The sequence below is a fragment of the Hypanus sabinus genome, unplaced genomic scaffold, assembly GCF_030144855.1.
Source record: "Hypanus sabinus isolate sHypSab1 unplaced genomic scaffold, sHypSab1.hap1 scaffold_170, whole genome shotgun sequence".
In the NCBI taxonomy this organism is placed as follows: Eukaryota; Metazoa; Chordata; class Chondrichthyes; order Myliobatiformes; family Dasyatidae; genus Hypanus; species Hypanus sabinus.
The window spans coordinates 793,784-803,327 of NW_026779784.1; positions in this window are offsets into that span (position 1 = coordinate 793,784).

The window sequence follows — 9,544 nt, forward strand, 5'->3', positions numbered from 1 at the left end:
CACACACACACTCACACACACACACACACACACACACACACACACACACACACACGCAAAGATACACATTCCCTCATATAAACACATACAGACACGCACGTGCACACAGATGCACCCTTTCGCAGACAAACATGCAAACACAAATACACACACCCTCTCACACACACAGATACACACCGTGTACGAGTGTGGGTTTCATTCTGTATCTGTCAGTCTATGCTAGTGTGAGAGTGTGGGTTTCATTCTGTATCTCAGTCGCTGTTACAGTGTGAGAGTGTGGGGTTCATTCTGTATCTGTCCGTCTCTGTTACAGTGAGAGAGTGTGGGTGTCATTCTGTATCTGTCAGTCTCTAATACAGTATGAGAATGTGGGTTTCATTCTGTATCTGTCAGTCTCTGCTAATGTGAGAGTGTGGGTTTCATTCTGTATCTGTCAGTCTCTGTTACAGTGTGAGAGTGTGGGGTTAATTCTGTGCCTGTCAGTCTCTGCTATAGTGTGAGAGTGTGGTGTTGATTCTGTATCTGATAGTCTCTGCTACAGTGTGAGAGAATGGGTTTCATTCTGTATCTGTCAGTCTCTGTTACAGTGTGAGGGTGTGGGGTTCAATCTGTATCTGTCGTTCTCTGCTACAGTGTGAGAGTGTGGGTTTCATTCTGTATTGTCAGTCTCTGTTACAGTGTGAGAGTGTGGGTTTCATTCTGTATCTGTCAGTCTCTGCTAATGTGAGAGTGTGGGTTTCATTCTGTATCTGTCAGTCTCTGCTAATGTGAGAGTGTGGGTTTCATTCTGTGTCTGTCAGTCTCTGCTACAGTGTGAGGGTGTGGGGTTCAATCTGTATCTGTCGTTCTCTGCTACAGTGTGAGAGTGTGGTGTTGATTCTGTATCTGTTAGTCTCTGCTACAGTGTGAGAGAATAGGTTTTATTCTGTGTCTGTTAGTCTCTGTTACAGAGTGAGAATATGGGTTTCAATCTGTATCCGTCAGTCTTTTTCATTTTTATCCACAAGTCACGGGTGCAATTTGAGAGTTGCGGGGTTCTTTTTGTAGAAATCAGTCCCTGGTACAGTCTGAAAGTGTGGGCTTCTGTCGGTGTGACTCTCTGGTTCAGTGTGAGAGTGTGGGATTCATTCTGTATCAGCAGTCTCTACTCGTGCGTTCAGTGTATCGTATCAGTCCTTTACCTGTGAAACTCTGATTCATTGTGACCGTGTCTATTGTTTTCTATATTTTTCTCGCTGTTACTCAAATCTAGTAAATATTCTTAAAATAGTTTTTGTATTCCTGAGGTATTATTAGAACAAGAGTCGTCTGCAGTTGGTTTATATTAATTTTTCTGAGATGGACAGTGCAATGACGAATGATGACGGTTGTATGGAGCAGTACATCCTTTGGAATAGAGTCATAAGGCAAACAGACCGTTCGGCCCGACTATATTCTGCACGCTATTCGTTGCTCAACCACAAAGAGACAATTGAGAAGCACCTGATCTGTAACTTTCTGTGGCTTGGCAACAGAACTGCTTAAATGTTGAATGAAAATTAATAAAAACTAATGAGATTGATTAATGTAAATGAATAACTGCGTAAGTTCATAATCTGATCGAAATAAAACTCAGAAACAGCGCGTTTATGTTCCAGCAACATTTACATGAATACATTCTTCTCAAGAATTCTGTGTCGGTACCTTCACCGTGTATCTCTGCACTTTTATGTTGTATTGATATCCCTTCCACCACGTGCATCAGTATCAATTCATTCCAGCGGTCCTATTCATAAATAATATAATATTAATTTCAACTTAAAAGTGAGACTGGTCTGTAATATGTCCTGAATTTTCATGGAGTGTGACAGTACGGGGAGGTCGGAACTACACTTTGTGTCTGACCCCGGGAGAGTGTGTGAATGGACAGTGTCGAGGCAGCTACATTGTTTTCGGACATACATGGTGTACTGTACTTAATGAAGCAACTAGTGATGTAGAACTCCTGGCAAGCTCTCTCGATTGCATTAATGTGCAGGACCTGTGATGGATACTCTTAGATATTCTCATTCCCAGCCCTTTTGCATTTCTGATTTCTTAATTTGATTCTTGTTTAAAAAAGATGTACACTTTTATTTTTTGTATTAAAGAGCAAGGCAACACACTTCCCTGCGCTATATTCCATCTGTAACTTACTTTGCCTGTTCTCCTCTCCTGTGTTAGTCCGTCTCCGTCACAGAATCACAAACTCCGTCACCAATACCATTGACATAGGGTGCAGAGAGGAAAGAAGGAAATGAGAAATGCGGTAGTCATAGGGGATTCCATGGTGTGGGAAGCAATCAGGAGGTTCTGTCAGCCTGATAGAGATACCCGCATGGTGTGTTGCCTCCCAGGTGCCAGGGTACCGGATGTCTCCGATCGGGTGCAGACTATTATGAAGGGAGAGGGCGAACAGCCAGAAATCCTGGTACACGTCGATACCAATGAGATAGGTAAAAAAAGGGGAGGAGGTCCTGAAGAAGGAATTCAGGGAGTTGGGTAGGAAGCTGTAAAGCAGGAACACCAGGGTAGTAATCTCAGGATTGCTAACGAGTGCAAGGACAGCATGTTTAGGCAAATTAATGCCTGGCTGTGAAAGTGATGTCGGGGGTAGGGCTTCGGTTTCCTGGATCACTGTGTGTTCTTCTGGGGGAGGTCAGAACTGTACAAAAAGGAGGAGTTACACCTGAACCTAAAGGGGTCCAATATCCTTGCAGGCAGATTTAATAGAACTGTTCGGGAGGGTTTAAACTAATTCGGCAGGGGAATGGGAATGAGAGTGATAGGCCGAGGAAGGGAAAAACAGAAACAAAATCAAAGAATCCGTGTAAAAGAGAAGATGGATAGGATAGTCAGGAGATGTGGTATAATTACAGCTGGTAGTGTGAGTTACAGGGCAATAGAGGCGTGGCATTTAAAACAGAAAGCAGCAAGTACAGGACTGAAGATGTTACATTTGAATACACGCAACATAAGAAGTTAAATGGACGATCTTGAAATTCCGCTACAGATTGGCAAGTATGACGCAGTGTCCATCCCTGAAATTTGGCAAAAGGTTGGCCGCCATTGGGAGCTGAACGTCCAGGGATATACTGTGCATAGGAAAGGTAGGTTAGTAGGTAAAGCAGTGGTGTGACATTGTGTATAAGAAATAATATTAAAGCATTAGAAAGGGATGACATAGGATTGGAAACTGTATGGGTTGAGGTAAGAAAGGGAAAGGGGCAAAAGACCCTAATGGCAGTTGCATACAGGCCTCGAAACAGCAACGGGAATGTGGATTTCAAATCTCAGCGGGAGACAGAGAAATCGTGTCACCAGCAGGAAGGACAACAGAGCAGCAATGGCTGGAGTTTCTGCGAATGCTGTCGGAAGTGCAAAGCAGATATATTCCAAATAAGAAGACATTTTCGGATAGAAGAAGGGCACTATCGTGGATTACCACTAAAGTCAGAGCTGAATTAACAGCAAAAGAAGACATGGAAGGAAGCCAGAGCTATTTGGAAGACAGAGGTTTGGGGAGATTTTAAAAACTTGCAGAGAGAACCTAAGAGGATCATTACGAAAGAAAGATGAATTATGAATAGAAGCTGGGATTATTATACAAGAAGATTCTAAAAAAAAAATTAAGTAAGGTTTTAAGATTTTTTTAAAGGTAAACGAGATTCGTGGGTAGACATTGGACCAATAGAAAATGACGTTGGAGATAATGCAATGGGAGACGCTGAGATGTCTGAACAACCTAATGCTTATTTTGCATCAGTCTTCTCAGTAAAAGACATCTACGGTATACCGGACATTAAAGAGTGTCAGGGAAGTGAAGTACGTGCAGGGAAAGTTATGACTGAGAAGGTGCTCAGGAACCGTAATGATTTGAGGGCGGTAAATTTCCTGGACTTGATGGAATTTACTTTCATGTGGAGAGATTGCGGGGGCATTAACGATGATTTTTCAAGAATCGACAGATTCTGGCACTGTACCAGATGACCGGAAAATTGCAAATGTTACTCCGCTATTTAAGAAGGGTGGGGGCAGCCGAAAGGAAACAAAAGACCTGTTAGCCTGTCATCAGTTGTTGAGAAGTGATTGGAAACTAATGGTAGGGATGACCTTACAGGAGTACCTGGAGGCACATGACAAGACAGGCCAAAGCCAGCATAGCTTCTTGAAGGGAAAATCCTGTCTAATGGGCATACCGCAAACTTTTGAGAAAGTGACAAGCACGGTAGACAAAGGAGACTTAGTAGATGTGGTGTACTTGGATTTTCAGAAGGCCTTTGACAAGGTGCGCACACGAGGCTGCTCAACACAATACGAGCCCATGGAATTACAGGGAAGTTTTCTGCATGGGTGGAGCATTGGCTGATCGGCAGAAAACAGAGAGTGAGAATAAAAAGATCCTATTCTGACTGGCTGCCGGTTACTCGTGGAGAACCACAGAGGTCAGTGCTGGGACCACTGCTTTTGACGATGTATGTCAATGAATTGGACTATGGGTTAATGGATTTCTGTTTAAATTTGCAAATGAAAGAAAGATCAGTAAAGTAGCGAGTAGTGTTGAAGGAACAGAGAGCCTGCTTTGAGTCTTAGATAGTTTAGGGGAATGGGCAGAAAAATGGCAAATGAAGTACAATGTTGGTAATTGTATGTTCCTGCACTTTGGTGGAAGAGATAAATAGGCAGACTATTATTCAGATGGGGAGAACACTTAAAACGCAGAGATTCAACGGGACTTTGGAGTCCTTCTGCAGGATACCCTGAAGGTTAAGCTCCAGGTTGAGTCGGTTTTGAAGATGACGGTATAGAATTTCTAGAGGTGTAGAATATAATAGCAGAGACGTGACGTAGCGGATTTATAATACACTCGTAAAACCATACTTGGGGTGTTGTGTGCAGGCTTGGAATCAATATTTTAGAAAGGAGATATTGACATTCGAGAGGGTTCAGAGAAGATTCACGAGAATGATTCCAGGTATGAGGAACGTCTGGCAGCTCTTGGTCTATATTCCCCGGAGCTCAGGAAAACAAGGGGGACATCTGATAGAAACTTCCCCAATGTTAAAAGGCCTGACCAGATTAGATGTTGTAACGTTATTTCGCATGGTAGGGGAGGGTAAGACGAATGTACGACTTAAGGGTTGAAGGACTTCCATTGAGAACAGAGATGCGGAGAAAATACTTTAGTCAGAGAATGGTAGGTCTGTGGAATTCGTTTCCACGTGCGGGTGTGGAGGCCAAGTCATTGGGTGCATTTAAGGCAGAGATTGATCGCTTCATAATTATACAAGGCATCAAAGGGTATGGGGAGAAGGCACGGGAGTGGAGATGTCTGGAAGAAGTAGGTCAGCCTAAGATTGAATGGCGGAGCAGACTTAATGTGCCGATTGGCCGACTTGTGCTGTTATATCTTATGGTCTTATCGCCTTCTAACATGAAAATAAATATTTCCTGCACTATCCCGTGCAGAATAACTGCTAGTTACTGGCAACCAATCAGGAGAAAAGTCCCCTTTATTCCCACTCTTTGTGCCCTGCCGTTCAGCACCTCACCTTTCTTATAAGACCGCGTTTCCATTCTGGTTTAGCAGTGTCATATGCAGCACCCTGTCAAAGGCCATATGAAAATCCAAGGGAACGACATCCATTTACTCTATTTTTTCTACCTTCACTGTTACTTCCTACAGAAATCCAACTGATTTGTCAAATTACTATTTGCATTTCGGCCTCCAAATAACGTATAGATTTCCCGTATCTTGGTCCATCCCTTCTTGAAGAGTGGAATGACAGTTGTGATTTTCCGGTTCTCCGGAAACATTTCAGAATCTTACAATCTGCATAAGGATCGCTACAATCCCTTCAAGTAGCTCTTTCGAACCATGGGATGTAGTCTATCTGGTATGTGACTTACTCATCTACAGACCAATCCGCCTCCCAAGGTCTTTCACCTTCCTAAAAGCATTTACTATCCCCACTTCCTCCAACCGTTCAGGACTCTTACATTTGCCGGTGTCTAACAAAGTGAGGAACAACGCTGATACTGAAGCTTGTCAACCATTTCTGAATCCCTCATTGCTACCTCTCCAGTCATCCCCCAGCGTTCCGATGTGCACTGTCTCATCTATTGTAATGTTTATATTTCTGAAAAATGCAAACTTTTTTGATTATCACTCGCGTATCTCCTTATTTGATCTTATTTACCTCTCCTTATTGCATTTTAGTAGCCTTCTTTTGGTTCACAGGTAGGTGGAGCTCGTCAGCCTGAGATGGCAGCCCATCTAAGAGAGGGAAAACTCTTATTTGAAACCTCCGCTGCCTTGCGGCCATGCCCACTCATGGGGAAGGATTCGAGAGTAAACCCTAAGGACAAATCCGGAGCTGTGGACCCTAAGGCAGTCCGACGTTGCCTTCAGCCTTGTTCTGCAACTCCAGCGACGATACCGGTGTCAAGCTGCATCGTCCTTTGCCCTTCCCTTGGACAACAGCGGTGGCGTGGAGAGGGGAGACGCGGCATGGGCAACATACGGTCTTCCATTCAACCTTGCTCAGCCCTGCGCCCTGGAGAGGACACTCCAGCGTCGACTCAACGCGACGGCACGGATGAAGCAAGAGTTTCCAGGCGCAGATCCATTGTCCAACGAGACTGACTGATGCCACCACTTTGGGTTTCAATGTCTCCCCGGTCGTCTAGATTCCCACTACTTTTTGTTACTTTCTGTGAATTTTCTTTTGCTTTCGCGCTCCCACTGACATCCCCTGTCAGCTCCGGTTGCTTTAGAATACCTCTCCCTTGGGCTATATCTGCCCCGCACCTTCCAAATTGCTCCCACTGACATCCCCTGTCAGCTCCGGTTGCTTTAGAATACCTCTCCCTTGGGCTATATCTGCCCCGCACCTTCCGAATTGCTCCCACTGACATCCCCTGTCAGCTCCGGTTTCTTTAGAATACCTCTCCCTTGGGCTTTATCTGCCCCGCACCTTCCGAATTGCTCCCACTGACATCCCCTGTCAGCTCCGGTTGCTTTAGAATACCTCTCCCTTGGGCTATATCTGCCCCGCACATTCCGAATTGCTCCCACTGACATCCCCTGTCAGCTCCGGCTGCTTTAGAATACCTCCCCCTTGGGCTATATCTGCCCCGCACCTTCCGAATTGCTCCCACTGACATCCCCTGTCAGCTCCGGTTGCTTTAGAATACCTCTCCCTTGGGCTATATCTGCCCCGCACCTTCCGGATTGCTCCCACTGACATCCCCTGTCAGCTCCGGTTGGTTTAGAATACCTCTCCCTTGGGCTTTATCTGCCCCGCACATTCCGAATTGCTCCCAGAAACACCAGGCATCGTCGCTCTGCCGTCATCCTCGCACGTCCGTCCTTGCAATCAACTTTGGTCAACTCTCTCTTATGTGTCTGTCGCTCCGTTTTCACCATTGAAAAGCTGATGACATCTGATGTCAGGCTCTCCCTCTCAATCTGCTATTACGATCACTGCCCCCTCGGGAAGTCACCTCAAGATCCCTGATCAAATCTGGTTCGTTCCGGAATATCCAGCCCACAGCAGCCTATTCTTTAGCCTGCCCAAGCACAAGCTGCTCTCAAGTCCATCTCGTCGGCATTCCACAAATTCTTTCTCTTGCGTTCCATCACCAGCCTGTTTTCCCCAGTCAACCTGTATATTATCTCCCGTCATTATGGTAAAATTGATCGTTTAACATGGCTTTTCAATCTGTCGTTGTCATATCCTTGCCACTGACCGGAGGCATGTATGTAACATCGTTAAGGTAATTTAATACTTGCTATTTCATAAATATATCCAGCTGGTTTCTGCATCTTCCAATCCTAGTCTAGTCAAAGGTTTTACTTTCATTGACTTTGCCAGCATAGTCGCCACCCCGTCCCCCTAACTCTAACCCCCTTTGCCGTTCGGTCTCCTAACACGGTTTGCAGTGAGCTGCACCTGGGTGCTGTAAGTGAAAACTTTATTATCAGGGAGGCTGTAGGTCTCATGAAGAACACGACGAATACACCAGTGACTCTGGACGCATTCATACTGCACTGTATCTGCACTGATAGTCAAAGAAAGAACGAAGTCTTCCAGAAACTTGGCTGGAGCCTCCGCCCCTTCTCGCTCAAGACTCTGGTGTCAAACACTGAGCCAAGCATCTCTGACGCTCTCTACACCAAAACCGGCCGCTCCCACAGTGGCTGCTCCGCTTAAACCTAACTTTATTTTATTTCATGTTCTTCCTGAAGTTCTTAATAAATCTCGACGATAGAAGCTCGCAAGGAAGGCCTGGAGATCCTGCGATTTCTCAACAAAAACAAGCGACTACTCGCGAAGATTACATCCCACAGAAATGTCCACACAGATTACCTGCAGTAATGTTTGAAATGTCATTTGCTCTCAGTGTTCGTCTTTCTTGCCAGCAGAATGAGAGAGAATGGCAGAGTTAACCCGCAGCGAGCTTCCATTAGAAGTGTAATGGGTTCATTGCCGAGAATGAATTACACAGGTTACTGCACAGGAATGTGTGATTCAGCGCAACACCTCGTGGTGGATGTAATAGTCCAGACCGTCCTACTGACCCGGGATGAACTGGACGCTCAGCTGTCCGGCAGGCAACGTGGATCGGAAAAGGAAACCTGAAGAGTGTTTGTTTACTTTCCTAGATGTTGCCTGATCTGCTGAGTTCCTCCAGACTCTTGAGTATATTACAGATGAATTTCTTCCACACTAAATGTTAAAGCAAATGCGCTTTGATTTAGTTCTGTGAGATGAAATTTAACTCATCTGTCCAAATTCTGTGTGGTGCACACAACAGAGTTCAAAGTACATTTATTATCAAAGTTCTCAGACTCTCTAGAACCTTGAGATTCAACTCCTCACGGGCAGCCACGAAGCAAAGAACCACAATAAAGCTCATTGACAGTGTCAAACACCGACTCTGGAGAGAGAGAGAGAAATATCGAACAAAAATAAAAGCACTCACACAATATGCAAAACTAAAGGTTGGAAAGTCAGGAATCACTGCACCAGGGCGAGAAGTACACAAGCTGCAGGTCACAGTCTTAGGCCAGCACAGAGACGTGCAAACCCCGCGGAAAAGCAAGCAGAGCCGGACACTCTCTTGCCTACGGCTCCGACAACAGGCCATTTCTATCCGCCCTGTTTATTAAATCTTCAAAACCTTCGGTCACTCCTCACTCTGTTACTTCCAGACGCACTCGAGCTCGGGTCTCGTCGCTTCGAGTCGGCCCGTACCCGACACAGTCATCGTCTGTATTCCCACTTGTAAGCGTGTGTCAACGTGTGTTTCCAAGTTTGCTGACAACTCGAAAGGGCCAGTTGCAATGCACAAATTTGGACTTGCGCACTGATAGATAGAAAGAGTAAATGAAAAGTCTGCACATGGAGGTTAATTGTGAAAAATGTGAGGGACGAGGAATCGTTTCCAGGAATTTACACGTGAGATGTTCTTGCGTGTGAAATGTAGAGTAGTTAGTGTGATGGTTCATCAAGCCGTGAAG